This window comes from Cuculus canorus, chromosome 12 (genome assembly GCF_017976375.1).
Source record: "Cuculus canorus isolate bCucCan1 chromosome 12, bCucCan1.pri, whole genome shotgun sequence".
In the NCBI taxonomy this organism is placed as follows: domain Eukaryota; kingdom Metazoa; phylum Chordata; class Aves; order Cuculiformes; family Cuculidae; genus Cuculus; species Cuculus canorus.
This window is the reverse complement of record NC_071412.1, coordinates 15,501,546-15,517,357: the sequence shown is the minus strand read 5'-3', so window position 1 is coordinate 15,517,357 and position 15,812 is coordinate 15,501,546. Positions and strand designations below refer to the sequence as shown.

Below are 15,812 nucleotides of genomic sequence, written 5' to 3'. Positions count from 1 at the left end.
AGGCTGGTGAGGCCCTGGCACAGGTTGCCCAGAGAAGTTGTGGATTCTCCCTTCCTGGAGGTATTCAAGGCCAGGATGGATGGGGGTTTGAGCACCCTGATCCAGTGGGAGGTGTCTCTGGCATGGCAGGGGTGTGGAACTGGGTGGATTCTGAGGTCTTTTCTAATTCAAACCATTCCATGATTCTATGATCAGTATAGACAAGTTTTTGCTCTCTGGTCTCTGCCATCCGCTTCATTTCAAGCTTTGCTCCACTTCTCCAAACTCATCTTCAGAGTTGAAACAAAGCTTTGGATTCCGTTTGTTCCATTTCTGAAATCAGAGCAATTCCAGCCTGGTTTGGTGAGTCATTAATTCCTGCGCCGGGTGCTGAGAAGCCTTTGCTCACAACCTGCAATTCCAGCACAACCCCAGCAGCGTTATCGGATAACGCGTTCATAACCCGCTGTGTCCAAACTCGGCGTGACAGCAATCAGTACGTGCTGGCGACAAAACGACAAAACAAATAGAAGGTTTTTACACAATCAATTCCAAACTCCTGACTGAACCTGAAATCCTGTTTCTAGATACAGGCTAACGCTTTATAACACACTGTGGGAATGTAAAACCCTAAAACACAACGGAAACAGCAAGGACGTGCTCTGCTTGCATTTAATTTTTTTTTCCTATTAAATTTAACCTTTTATTTCTTAATTTAAAAAAAACACTGAAAAAAAAAAGCTAATTGCAACTACCCACAGTGTGTCACAAAGCATTAGCCTGTATCTAGAAAGGGGATTTCAGCTTCAGTCGGGAGTTTGGAATTGATTGGATCAGGTTGCTCAAAGCCCCATCCAGCCTGGCTGCAAACACCTCCAGGGATGGGGCAGACACAGCTATAACAGAATTTTGTGAGTTCTTTCTAAAGCACAAGATAATTAAGAGAAAAGAAATCTCTATTCCACTTCCAGCTGCTGCACATTACCAACGCTGAGCCACACTGACTGGCACAGGCAGGATACACAACTTCTCCTCAACTGCATATGAACATCTTCCCATCCAAGTCAAGAATCTGATGGGTTCAAGTCACACAGCTCAGATCAGGTATCTGACGCGGCCGTAAACCCCAAGATCTGGATTTCTGCTCTCATACAATATCCACGACCATTACAGCTCCTCTAAACGTGTCGTGCCCATCCATCTATCTCAGCATCCCTATCACCTCCCAGCTGTACAGGACGGAGGCACGGACAGTCAGAAGAGTAACGTGGAAGTTGCAACCTGATGTCTCAAGGAAGGTGCCCAAGGCCAGCAAAGACTCATGGCTTTTATGGATCAGCTTACTAGAAGAGGAGAAAAGGTGCAGGCACAGCTGCCTGCTTCCAGTGCACTGAACACTCCTAGTCTCACACTGATGTTTGTCATTTACTAAGAGTGCTTTTCAATTTAAATAAGGTGGTTAAAGTGATGGCACCCAATTAACTGCTCGGTAGGAGGACGGCATTAATATTCATGAAACATTCAAGGCAGACAGGGGATTTGTAACTACGTGAACCCACACGCAACAAAGCTGTTCTAACACTGCACATCCACCCCAAAATATTGAAAAAGAAAAATCAACATCCATTTTCATAGCTGACTTGAGTTCCATTCTGATCTTTGCACATTTAATCATACAATCATGAAACAGCCTGGGTTGGAAAGGACCTCAAAGCCCACCCAGTTCCAATCCCTTGCCATGGGCAGGGACACCTCCCGCTGGATCAGGTTGCTCAAAGCCCCATCCAACCTGGCCTTGAACCCCTCCAGGGATGGGGCAGCCACCACTTCCCTGGGCAAACTGTGAGGGACCTCCTCTCCCTCACAGCAAAACCTTTCTCCCTAACATCTCTCTTCTTTCAGCTGAAAACCATTTCCCCACATCCTATCCCTGCACAACCTGATCAAGAGCCCCTCCACGGTCTTCCCTTTTTAAACACCAGTGTTCAGCTTTACCCAACATATATCCCTGGAAATAGGGGACTTTTTGGTCCCACAGAAAAAGGAACCAACCTGACTCAATGCCACAGGGTTACCCTGACTAATGGGGGTGCTGGCTGTCACAGAAAGTCCCTCAATACGAGCCACCAAGGCAGTAAAATTGTCCCTTGGGAGCGCTGCCATTCCAGTGTTCAGTCCCAACACAGCCTGCTTTTCTGACTGCAATGTAATGCAAAGTGGTCATTTAGAGTAAAATACAAAGTGCCTATTTAAGACTGATCTCCTTGTCCTACAAGGTGGGGGCTCTGTTGGGTTACAAAAAACACATGCCAATTAAAGTATTTTGGAGACATTTCTGGGCTAAGTGCAGAGGTTCTGGCTGCCTCCAGTCACCAAAGCTTAGCGGGAGCTCCTGCAACTCCCTGAGCAGGGCAAACCTCTTCTGAGCAGTAGCAACACTGCCAGCTTCACTCCTGAAGCTGTACAGGTTCTATCATGTCTCATTTTTCATTCTCATCAAAGGGGTGAGGCTCCCTGATGGAGCCGAGGCAGCAGGAATGGGGTCTCTAGGGCTCCCCACCCAAAAAAAACATTGAGCTTGCAACACAGAATGGCAAAACAAAGCTTTTTTAAAGCATGTCCCAAGAGAAATGATTGCAAAGAGCAGGAGGCTGAGCAGTAGTTGGACACCGAGGAGACTGAGTTGTACTTGGACACCAAGGAAAGGGGATTGCAAGACAGAGAGGTGACAGCAAACACCTTGCACCCTCAGACCAGGCTTCATGCCTGGAAGGGAGGAGGCAATGCCAGGAGAGGGCATCCAGATGCCAAGAGAGTCAATGCCCCCTTGATCACGGAGGCAAGGTTTGCCTGCACTCATGCACTTGCAAATACAAACATATTGGACACGAGGTCTGATTTCAGGCTCTCTTCCAGCCACAGCAAAGCCCCTCCGCTGCCAGCTGCTGTGTCAACGGGTCTCCAAGATCTCACGCATGGGACATGGGCAGGTTTGCTTTGACAGCAAAGAACAGAGAATAAGAAACCCCATGTCAGGCCCCTAAGAGTCCTTTCACTTCGGGAAACTCTATAAAGGGAAACACACACTACTGCCAGTCACACCAGCTGCTAAAATAAGAAGAAAGCAATGTCATAGAATCGCAGAATGGTTTGGGTTGGAAAGGACCTCAAACCCCATCCAGTTCCAACCCCCGTGCCACAGACAGGGACATGTCCCACTGGACCAGGTTGCTCAAAGCCCCATCCAACCCTTGTAAAAAGTCCCCCCACAGCTTTTCTGGAGCCCCTTTTTGTACTGGAAGTTGCTCTAAAGTTTCCCTAGATCCTTCTCTTCTCCACGCTGCTCTAAGGTCTCCCCCAGAGCCTTCTCTTCTCCAGGCTAAACAATCCCAACTCTCTCAGCCTGTCCTCGTACAGGAGGTTCTCCAGCCCTCAGACTTCGTGGCCTCCTCTGGACTCGCTCCAACAGATCCATGTCCTTCCTGTGATGAGTCTCCAGAACTGAACACAGGTCAGAGCAGAGTAGTGGTGGGAAGAATCCCCTCCCTCTCCCTGCTGGCCACACTTCTTTAGATTCAACCCAGGACATGTCTGGTTGCTGGGCTGTGAGTGCACATTGCTGGCTCACACTGAGCTTCTCATCGCCCAGCACGGAATGTGTAGTTCATTACTGCTCCAGACAGGAGGTTGTGTATCCCTACTGCTAATGCAGAGGATGTCGGTCACAACACCAACCTTGTCCTTAAACTCATATTTGATCTCTGAACTACATCTAGAAGTAAATATTTGGTGCCTTACATCTTCCGGAAGTATTACATCTATGGAAGATGAATTTGTTCTTAAACTTCAAGCCAAGTGCGTCACAGCACTAAGAATTACAGTCAGCACTGACCATGACTGCGGTGCTGTAGACAAAGGATTTTGTACAGCGCTGAGTTTTCTTAGAATCACAAGTCCTGGCATCACCATTCGTTAACAGTAAAGTATTCTTGGTATTTGCAGACTGTAAAATTTATAGAGTAATAGCTATGCAAATGGGCGCCACAACACGGCAGGCTGGGTAGTAATGCGTAATTGCGACACGGGTTTTAGCCATTTGCGAAAATTGGCTTTCTTGCAGGAGTGAGATTTATCAGGTCCTCACCTTTTTAAAGATACAATTCTCACCTCTCTTAGGTAAAGACTTTTTTTTTTTAGTTTCTGGTATTGGCATCTTGGGAAAATGAAAGCTCAGGGATCAGTCGCAAACCCGACACACTCCGATGGCTGGTTTTCATGTTCAGAAGAACTAAGGTGATGCTGCCTTTCTGTGATACTTACTAAACTGCTTCATGTCTTGACACATGTTTATAAAAAAGAGCATGGTATCAGGAGGTCCAAAGTTCGTTGGTTCAGTGCCTGGAAACTCAAGGTGTTTGAGCACTTGAACAGTCAGGTTTACTCTCTCCATGCGTGCTGGGCTTGTGAGGCTGTGATGGTGGAGCAGCACACAGTTTCTCTGTTGACTCTGTTGACCGAGCATTCTGATTCTGCCCGAAATCTACCTGCGTGATCCTAAGAACCCGTCTTGCATATAAGCTTTTACTTATATTTTACTTACTTACTTATAGCTTTTACATCTATATAAATGTTAAGAACCCAATTATCGATTTTCCACTCTTTTATCGTCTGTGTAAACCCTTGAGGCCCTTCCAACCCAAACTATTCTGCGATTCCATGAAAAACAGCCTTATTGCAACACCGAGTGCAAATAAGACCCATAACTATTAAGGAAAGCACCTGGCAGCCATTCAACCCAAAAGCACACCTTTCCTCATCTCCTGGCAAGGTGCTGACCCAATTCCTACCAATAAGCATTCGAGGCTTTTGATAACGCAGGTCAAAAATGTGTTTATGTGCACACACAGGTCAGTGTGATAAAAGGCAATTCCAGAGAGAAGCAAGGTAAATCCAGAGGGTTAAACATCAGGGTATGACTGACCTCCCCTCTTTTCCAACCCCGTGAGGTTGTTTAGTATGTTATGCAAAGGAGCCCAAGTATTGCATTAAGTTTTCTGTAATTCTTTGCTTTTTGGGGTAACATCACAGAAACAGCTCTTTTAAAAGTCTAATTCTCAGCAGGCTTAATATGAACATTCTTCAAGAGTGCTGTTCCTGCTTAAAAAGAGGCATTAAACAGCTAAAACATTTGATGTTTGGAAACAAAGTTACCCATCTGCCAAGGGTTTTGGAAGCATTACATACCAGAAAGATTTTCTGTACTAAAACCATTTAATGTTAAAGAAAAGTCTCCAGACACGCAGAGCTTAAAGCTTAAAAATAATCCTTTCCACTTACTTCTAGGTCTCCCTTGCAAAAGCATTTGTTTACCATGAAGCACCAGTTTTCTGTCGCAAACAGCCATCCATCACGTAAGATTGACTATTTAGATCTATCTCACCTCTACGAAAGAATGGCATTTATAAATTAATCATAAACACTTAAAAATAACTGACCTACTTTGCTTGGCCACTGAGGATTCGCTGCGCGCAAGCATCCAAGCTAGGAATTACCACCATGCCAATGGAAGTGTGAAGGTGCCACACATCAAACTGAGATTCCATGGCAAGTTACTGCACAACCCACACTGTGCGCAGATTTAGCCACCTCCAAATCACAGCTGCAGGGCCTCACAAGCCTCCCAGAGTGACTGTCCATCAGGGTTCCGCACATAGAAGTCCTACAGCCCGTTTCATCCCGGCATCACCAGCATGCTCTTAGAGGCACTTGAAGCTTCTGCAAATCCCTGCTCTGTAGCTGAAAGCTCCTTGTCTGCTGAGAGAAGCACTGAAAATAGCTTAAACTACACTACGGAGGTGGTTCTCCCCATCTACTCCGCTCTCATGAGACCCCACTTATAGTCCTGTGTCCAATTCTGGAATCCCCAACATAACAAGAATATGGAACTGTTGGAATGGGTCCAAAGGAGGCCACGGAGGTGATCTGAGGGCTGGAGCACCTCTGCTATGAGGACAGGCTGAGAGCTGGGGTTGTTCAGCCTGGAGAAGGCTCCAGGGAGACCTCAGAGCAGCTTCCAGTACTGAAAGGGGCTCCAGGAGAGCTGGGGAGGGACTTTTTACAAGGGGATGGAGTGATAGGATGAGAGGGAATGGCTTTAAATTGGAAGAGGGAAGATTTGAATTGGACATTAGGAAAAAATTCTTCACACTGAGGGTGGTGAGGCTGTGGCACAAGTTGCCCAAAGAAGTAGTGGCTGCCCCATCCCTGAAGGTGTTCAAGGTCAGGTTTGATGGGGCTTTGAAGTCCCTTCCAACTCAAACCATTCCATGCTTCTATGATTTCTTAGTTGCAAGGCACCAGTGCAACTAGGGAGAGGCTTCCAAGCAGAGAGGCTAGACGATAAGCCCACGAGTGGGTCATAGGGAGCCAGGGTTAAAAGCAGCATACTTAGTGTGAGAAACACTCTGGTTGCGAGGCCATAGGTACCAAGAAGCACTTTTGCAAGCTAAAAAGACAGTGGTTCACCTGCAAAACTTCACAGGGGGTGCTGGAGTCTGGGGCTGCCTGGGCTCTGGAGGGGAATTCTTTCCCTTCTCTGAGCCTAAAACATCAATGGCATTAACTCACACTACCATATGGCTGAGCAGGAGGAAACTCTTCCTACCACCGCCCCAAAAGCGAGTAGCTTTTCTGACAGCTCAGCTTCCTGGGAAATGCAGATATTTCTGGAATACTCACTGCATGAAAATCACAGCAAAGCCCACTCGGATGTGGAGGAAGGAGACTGTCGCACTATAGAGCCCGCAGATCTCCCACACCTCCGTTGTGGGGCTGGCATTGAATCAGGACTTATCTTGGTTCCCTTCTTTACAGCAGCTTCAGTGCAAATCCACATAGGCAGAGAAAAAAGTACTTAAAACCAGTTATAACATGAAACGGTGGCCTTCCAGCACCTGAAGGGGCTCCAGGAAAGCTGGGGAGGGACTTTTTACAAGGGCATGGAGTGATAGGATGAGGGGGAGTGGTTTTAAATTGCAAGGGGGGGGATTTAGATCAGACATTAGGAAGGAATTCTTCACACTGAGGGTGGGAAGGCTCTGGCCCAGGTTGCCCAGAGCAGTGGTGGCTGCCCCATCCCTGGAGGTGTTCAAGGCCAGGTTGGATGGGGCTTTGAGCAGCCTGAGCCAGTGGGAGGTGTCTCTGCCTATGGCAAGGGTTGGAACTTGATGGGCTTTAAGGTCCCTTCCAATCCAAACCACTCTATGATTCTGTGATTCTATTTAAGAATAGACTTTTAAAAATGACAATTCCAATTACACTCAGCATCTTGCCTGTTCTTTCACAGAGACCTCCTCCTTCATTTTCTTCAACTGTAGAGCAACCACAGCGCTGTTTGTGCCGTTACATATTTATTATCAATCGGTAGAACATCTTGCCAGCCTAGGGAAGGTCTTCCCAGCTGTTTCTGTGTTTCCATGGTTAGGAAACACAAGCTCTGGCTTTGATGCTCAGAGCCAGTGGCACCACAGCCAGGCACCTGCAGAGACGGCAGCCCTTCCTACATGTGTGTTTTCCTTTTGAGCACAAGCAGAAGGGCCCAGAGCATCCAGTAGATCCTACAGCCGGGCATCACCAAAAACATTTCCCTTCTTTACAGTATGAAATGTGTGACCTCTTTTAGTTTCTCAGCTACATGGAGAAACACTTTTTATATATAAAGCCCCTCACTGAGAAAATTACTTCTCCCTTCCTGCAGCAGAAGATGCTCTGATCTCATCTGTTGACATTTATCACTAGGAAGAGAGACATCTGAAAGCCCTACGAGGAGTGGAAAGCTTCTTACGGTTTTTAAGAAAGCCTACATTAAACAGCAGGGATGGTGAGAGCTGATTAGTCCTTCAGCTCGAGATACACAGAACGGTTACCACAGTGTTATTTGTTTTAGAAGAACTTAACACAACCAGCTAAGACAACACCACCAGCAGGCTTCTGCATTCAGCTTCACAGTCGGGTTCCTTTTTAACAGGAGAACTCGAATAAATATTTCTCGAAGTCGCAACTCAAGTTTCCAAAAATCAAAGTCAACATTTTTAACCATACAGGCTAAAGAAATTGTTTCTCTGGCTCCTGGAGCTCCTGATAAATCCCTTTTGTTTCAGAAGGTATTGGAATGTCCTGCATGCCTTAATGCAATTAAAAAGAGGAACAGAAACACACCACCAGCCCCATTTCCTGTGCTGGACCAGCTTGGCGACACTCCTGTCACACTCGCCCCTCCAGGTGGCTTCTCACTCAAACACACAGCTTAAATCAAACTCCCAGGCACCCTGCAAAAAAAAACCCTCTCATGCACTGGAATAGAGTTTGTTTTTCAAGGCAAGAAGCACGACAGAAAACACTGAGCTTGGGCCACTAGCTCTTCCTAATGTCTTATCTAAATCTTCCCCCTTCCAATTTAAAGCCATTCGTCCTCATCCTATCACTCCAGGACCCTGTAAAAAGTCCCTCCCCAGCTTTCCTGGAGCCCCTTTCGGCACTGGAAGCTGCTCTAAGGTTTCCCTGGAGCTTTTTCACCTCCAGGCTGAACAACCCCAACTCCCTCAGGCTATCCTCATAGCAGAGGTGCTCCAGCCCTCAGATCATCTCTGTGGCCCCCTCTGAATTCACTCCAACAGATCCATGTCCTTCTTATGATGAGGATTCCAGAACTGGACACAGGACTCCAGATGGGGTCTCATGAGAGCAGAGGGGCAGAATCCCCTCCCTTGCCCTGCTGGCCATACTTTTTCTGATGCAGCCCAGGATACAACAGGGAATGTATCACCCCTGAAAGAGCCAAGATTGGATGCCCCAGAGTCTCTCTGTTGCACAGGCAGTAACATGGGTATTCCCAGAACATCTTAATTTCCAAAAGTGAAACTTCAGACAACAATAACTTTTAACTCCTGCAGACATGGCCAAACCAACTTTGTGATCAACACATAATCAAGAATCTGTAATTCAGATTCCATAAAGTGACACCAGCCAACTGGGTCCCATATCAGAGGGCGCCAGCCGATCTGTAACTGCAAAAACACAAGCAATATAAATGAGGTAAAAAAGAAAAGGTGGAATACTTGAGATAAGACACTAATTAAAAGCTCGTTTCCTTTGGAATTAGCAGTGAGCTTTCTTTAGAAGGATCTCATTACCATGCATTTTATCTGTCACGTCCAGGATTTCACATTCCATATTAACATTTAAAACACAGCTGAGAAGCTACGTGTGATCTGCAAGTAAACTTTGTTAAATATTAGCCAGTTCATTACAAAGTCTTTCTGCCCCATACGTCTGCACGCTGCTTCACCCAGGTTAAAAGCAAGTGCCTAGGCTCACCTGCGGTTCTGTTGGCAAGCACAGCACAGAGTTCAGTGGCGCGGAGGAATTAAAGAACCAGTGGCCCACTCATAGAATCACTGAGGTTAGAAAAGACCTCTAAAATCATCCAGTCCAATCATCAGCCCAACCCCAACGTGCCTCCTAAACCATGTCCCCAGGCGCCACATCTACACACTGTTTGACCACCTCCAAGGACAGGGACTCCACTGCTGCCATGGGCAGCTTCTGCCAGAGCTTTACCACTCTTTCACAGTAAAGAAATTTTCTCCAATATCCAATCTGAACCTCTCCTGACACAACTTGAAGCCATTTCCTATCGTCCTATCTGTTGTTATTTGGGAGAAGAGACCAACACCCGCCTCACCACAACCTCCTGTCACCACTCCACATAAGACTTCTTCTCCAGACACTTCTTCCAGCCCCTCAATGTGCTTCTTGTAGTGAGGGGCCCAAAACCGAACCCAGGATTCAAGGTGCAGCCTCACCAGCGTGGAGTCCAGGAGGATGATCGCTTCCCTGCTCCTGCTGGCCACACCATGGATGATCTAAGCCCAGCTGTTACTTGGGAGGAGAGACCTGCCTTGTTCCAGCACTAACAAGACCCCATGAAGGAGCAGGAGGCAAAAAGGATGCCAAGAGTAGATGAGGTAAAAAAAAAAAGAGAAGCAAAACCAATAACTGCTGAGCATGGAGTTGCAAGTAAAGAAAACAGTGAGCACTGATAAGAAAGCAAATTTACATTTTGTTCCAAGTGAAAATCCAGCATCACTACATAAAAGCTAAAGTTGCACCAGGCTTAGTGAGGAAATGGTCCCCAAAGATGAGCTCTTATTCCCCAGATCTTATCTAGGAGCCTCAGAATTTTAGCATTAGGGAAAAGAAGGAAAATTACAAACTGGTAAAAGGGGAACATCTTCCGACATTTTAGGTCTGCAGTGCAAGGCTAAACCGATGAGTCAACCTGCTCTGAAAACCAGCAGAAACAAGATCTTAAAGTTTTGACTGCTGCTCTGACATGAAAGAGAGTTCATTAACAACACAACCAAACGAACCAGTTTAAGGAACACCACAAGCAGATGCCTTTTCATCTTACAGCTCAATTAAACTTTCAGAGAAAGAGAGTTCCTTTTGGGGCAACCTCAGTGAAAATCAACTTATTTCCCTTTTCTGATCAAGGGAATAGAGATTCAGAACAGAAAATAAGAAAACCACAGACCAGGAGGCAAAAAGCCCATAAAGCAGCAGTTTTGGTTGTCTCCTGCTCACATCACAACAGCACTGTAGGTGATCATTGCCACCCATGCTGAATGTGATTTTGGGGGGCTTTGGTGTTGGTTGGGTTGTTTTTTGTTTATTGTTTTTTTACACTGTTGGTGTTCTTATATCCTTTAGCCATTTTTCCGAGGCTGTCACCCAGGACCTCTCATTTCCCACACGGTGTGCACTTGCCGGGCGACCAGCGCACCTCTTGTTCTTCCTGCTGGAGCAGCACTGTAGACTCAGCATTACAAACGGCAGCGCTGTTGTTAACAAATCAATTGGACAATGAAGGAGCTAAGGACACTTGTCTTACAGAAAATTACTGTCAAATACTGCCAGACCCAGCTTTCCCTCTTTCTGGGCCACTAGCCAGACACTAATCATTTCAGGTCCCTACTAATTTTTAGCTGTGTAACACACTATGTGATACAAGAGGGGCAGCTTCGTGGAGGTGGTGCTTCAGGAGACCGTTACAGATTAATAAAAAACAAACTACTCCCATCTCACACACAGACAGCGACATCATTCCCTGCCAAAAATGTCAGGGACTTCTCAAGGCACCACCTGAAGAGACACACAGAATCACGGAATGGGGGTTTGGAATTTGGGTTGGAAGGGACCTCAAAGCCCACCCAGTTCCAACCCCTTGCCATGGGCAGGGACACTTCCAACTGAATCAGTGTGCTCAAAGCCCCATCCAACCTGGCTTTGGACACCTCCAGGGAGGGGGCAGCCACCACTTCCATGATTCTATGATCAGTGTACATGCAGGAGTGTGACCTTCCAGTTCTTCCACGTGGTGCTTGTTGGCTTCAAGGGAGTGCAGCACCTCAGACACAAAAACTGTGGAGTTGTGGGTTTTTTCTTCGTTACTACTAGGAACTTGAGCCTTTTGGCTTGTTCCACCGGACACAGGTGTTGCCAGTAGCTGATGGCTTTCTTAGTTAGAGCTGGCCAAGCAAGAAAGGGTTTTAAGGACGTTAGGTGCTTCTAAACTTGGCTGACTGTAACAAGCCTTAACAATATTTAATGGACCTGTAGAGGGTTCTGGCCCTGCTGAGACGTTCTTTGGCATAGTTGTGAAATCAGGGTGAAATATCACACTTTGTGTATTTGAGGGCATTGTTTTCACTTCACTGAACCACTGACTTCTGATACAGTTGGTGATCAACAAATATCACTGAGGTCAGAGGCATCTCAATGATCCAGGTGCCCTTTTAAAAAAGCAAATCCTTTCGTACCAAGATAAGACGCAACTTCCATGACTCTACGATTCTGAAAGAAGCCACAGGACCTATGATCCTCCAATGTCCTGTCCTCATTATCAAATTTCTCACCCACACTCTTTCTAGCTCTTACAAAAAACATGGATATTAATTTAATCTCTTCCCAGAGAGCACGTTGAGGTTTTCTCCTCTTCACACTGTTCAAGTGGCTCAAATTCCAGAAGGTAAAATAAAGAGGCCACATCTCTTTTAATTAGGTCCAGTTAAGGGAGATGAACCTCCTATGAAAAAGGTACCTCCCGCACAACATCCACTTAGTGGCAGCCTTCCTAACAAAGCTGCTTTCACCTTCTTACACCCGCTAGAGCACTCATCTGAGACACACCGGGATCCTTCACACAAACAGGCTTACAGGTGGCTGTAACTTCACCGATTCCAGCGAAGGGACACCTGCTGCTTGCTGGCACGGCCGCAGAGCTGGCTTTGAGAAAAACTGACACACCTGATGCTCCCAGCAAGAAACCAAAGGGTAAGAGAACACTGTGAGTAGAGTTTAGCTGCACGGATGCCTGACCGAACACCTCAGCTATTCTGTGAGTGCCTTGGCGTCGATACAACTTGACATCTCCAGCATGATGCTAAATACCTTGACAGAGCAAAGGAGCACCAACAACTCACCCTTGTCCCTAGGTGTAAATACAGACAAGCTGTCCCTTGAGTCCAACTCCAAGAGTGTCACTCTGCACCTGGAGGCAAACTCTGCAAACGCTCACCACCTCTTGCCCAGCAGAACCTACACTGGACAACATGATTCAACACAATTCCATATTAATCTCCAAGCCTATCCCCACACTGTCCACAAACCACATTGCGTCTCACCAGGGAGCACCCCACGACGCTGCTGGGGAGCAGGAGGCAGCTTTGCCTCCCCTTGGAGAGGCACCCCGAGTGTCACCGAGATGGGGGGGTCTTCAGCAGCACAGTGACCCTTCCAGAGTCAGGTTCACCTCAGACTGGAGATTTTCCAGGTGGGACTCAGAGCACTGGAATCCCACAAGGTGGAAAACAGAGGGTTCCTCTGCATATCCCTGTGCCTCATGGCCTCTCTCTCCCTGCACCCCAGTCCAGTCCCTATTCCTATATCCCACAGCCCCTCTCCCCACACCCTATGGCCCCTGTCTTCCTGCACCCCACAATCCCTCTTCCCACACCCCATGATCCCTATGCTACATCCCACAATTCCTGTCCCTGTGCACCCCAAGACCCTCTCTTCCTTCCTGCACTCCACATCCTCCATTCCCACACCCCTCGGACCCCCTTCCTGCCTGCACTCCACAATCCCTATCCCCACACCCCCTTTCTTCCTGCCCCACATCTCTTACTCTCACACTCCACACTCCCTATGTCCCATTTTCCCTATCCCTATATCCCACAACTCCTATCCCTGTGCACCTCAGACCCTCTCCTCCTTCCCCTGTCCCACATTCCCCATCCCCACACCCCTTATTCCCATGCCCCACAGCCCCTACTCTTGCACCCCACCACCCATACTCCTGCATCCCTCGGACCCTTTCTTCCTGCCTGCACCCCACATCCCTTATTCCCACACTCCTCATTCCCACACCGCACACTCTCTACCCCTGTGCCCCCTCCTCCATGCCGCACCCCACAACCCCTGCCCCGCACCTCACATCCCCGCCCCCAGCCGGGGCCGCTCACAGAGCCCGGCACTACCCCCCCTCCCCTTCTCCCCCGAGCAGCCCCGGCCGCCCGACAGCCCCGTTACCGGCGGGGGGGCAGCGAGCAGGGCGGGCCGGGCGGTACCTGCGGGGCGCGGGCCTGGCTACGGCGGAGCCCAGCGCCGGGCAGGCGGGGGCGCACCGAGCCGCGCACGCCCCGCCCTCGCGCCGCGCCGCCAATGGGAGCGCGGGGGGCGTGGCCTGATAAGAGGATTTACCAATGGGAGCATGGGGGCGTGGCAAGAGGAGAGGATTTACCAATGAAAGCGCGGTAGGGGGCGTGGCACACTGAGCGCTCCAACCAATGGGGGGAGAAGGCGTGGCCCACGGAGAACCCTGGCCAATGGGAATGAGGGGGTGGAACCCGCTGAGCGCTCTCCCAAGGGAGGGCAGGGGCGTGGCCTGTGCGTGGCCAATAGGGAGACGTGGGCGTGGCCTATCGAGCTCTCTGACCAATAGAAGCGCGGGACGTGCAGTCCGCGGACAATCCTGACCAATGGGAGTGTGGGGGGCGTGGCTTGCCGAACGTCCGGACCAATATGAGGGCGGGACCGAGAGGCGCGAGGAGGGCGTGGCCAATGGGGGAGCACGGAGTAGCAGCGCTTCGCCTCGCCGCCAATAGGAGCGCGGGAGGAGGAGCTCGCTGGGAGCTCCAGACAACGGGAGGGCGCGGTGACAGCGGCGTGCCGGAGGGGCCGCTGCACCGGGGACACCGCTCCTACATGCGCGGTGCCGTCGCTAGGGATTGCCGGGCCTGGCAGCGGCAGCGCTCGGCGACCGCAGCGAAACCCCAGGGGTGGGGGCACACAGAGGGGAGCGGGCATCGCGGCCCCGCCCCTGCTTCCCGCGAGATCGGCGGCGGGGACGGGGCCTGGCCCTACCCGATGGGCCACGCGGGGGTGGGGCGGGGCCTGGAGGAGGGCGGTGCTTCCTATTGGCTGCGCGGGGGGCGGTGGCGGGGCGGGAGGTGCTCTCCATTGGCTACGCGGGGGCGGGGGGTGGGGCTTGCTGAGCAAGAGGCGCTACCTATTGGCTGCGGTGGGGCGCGGGCGGGGCTTGCCGAGCAGGATGCGCTCCCTATTGGCTGCGGAGGGGCGGGGGGCGGGGCCAATGCGAAACACAACTCGAGGCTGGGCAGCAAGTGGGCTGGGAGCAGCCCTGCAAGGAGGGGGATGAGCAGCTCAATGTGAGCCAGCAGTGTGCCTGGGCTGCATCCCAAGCAGTGGGACCAGCAGGGCGAGGATGTTTTGATGGCCTCAGGTCACACCAGGGGAGGTTTATGTTAGATATGTGGAAAAATTCCATCACTAAACGTGCAGGAAGCACTGGCAGAGGCTGCCCAGGCCTGGGTGGAGTCTCCATCCCCAGAGGGGTTCAAAGCACATGTAGATGTGGCGCTTCAGGACGTGGTTTAGTGAGCAGCGTGGGGTTATAGATTCATAGAGTGGTTTGGGTTGGAAGGGGGCTTAAAGATCATCCAGTTCCACCCCCTCTGCCGGGCTGCTCTGCAGCTGCTCAGCTGTGGAAGTTCGTGTGCTGCAGGGACCTCTCAGGGGTCGGGATTCTGGTGACATTGCCAAGCAGGAATAATCTTAAAAGAATTATTTTGTTAGCTTGCCCCAAACATTGTTTCCATGGCGCTAAATACGTGGACACATCCCACTCCTTTGTCCAAGTTATTCCTTAGTCTTATGTGTCACACACCATGAAAACAAAATCATAGGGTAAAACACAAAGAGGTTTTAAGATAATGAAAGGTTCTTGCCTCTCCTGTTCCTCTTTGTGCACAAGAGAGAGTGCGACCGGAGCCAGCCAAGAAATTTCCATTGCAAATGAGTTCAAAATCTCACCAATGCTTTTACATACTTCAGAGGATGTAACGAGGTGAGCAGAATATGGTTTTCTGTGTTTCTCAGTATACAGGCTAGGGGAAGAAGAGATTGAGAGCAGCCTTGAAAAGAAGGACTTGGGTGCTGGGGATAAGAAGCTCAACATGAGCCACAATGTATGCTCGCAGCCCAGAAACCAACCATGTCCTGGGCTGCATCAAAAGAAGCACGGCCAGCAGGGCAAGGGAGGGGATTCTCCCCCTTCCACTCCACTCTGATAAGACCCTACCTGGAGCCCAGCATCCAGTTCTGGAGTCCTCAGGACAGGAAGGACATGGGTCTGTTGGAGTGGGTCCAGAGGAGACCACGGAGATGATCTGAGGGCTGGAGCTCTGCTATGA

At 49.5% G+C, this 15,812-nt stretch overlaps 1 protein-coding gene across 3 annotated transcripts in view; it reads right to left on the bottom strand.

Annotated features, from left to right (window-relative positions):
- GLCE (glucuronic acid epimerase) overlaps nucleotides 1-13,732 on the bottom strand; it is a 50,438-nt gene extending 36,706 nt beyond the window's left edge. For 2 of the 3 annotated variants that reach the window (XM_054077716.1, XM_054077721.1), the window contains exon 1: nucleotides 13,668-13,732. The gene's annotated coding sequence lies outside the window, so the exon portion shown is untranslated. Of the gene's footprint in view, nucleotides 1-12,722; nucleotides 12,888-13,667 lie in introns of those variants that run through there. The other variant, XM_054077717.1, reaches the window with a different exon arrangement.
- Nucleotides 13,733-15,812: the final 2,080 nt, after the last annotated feature.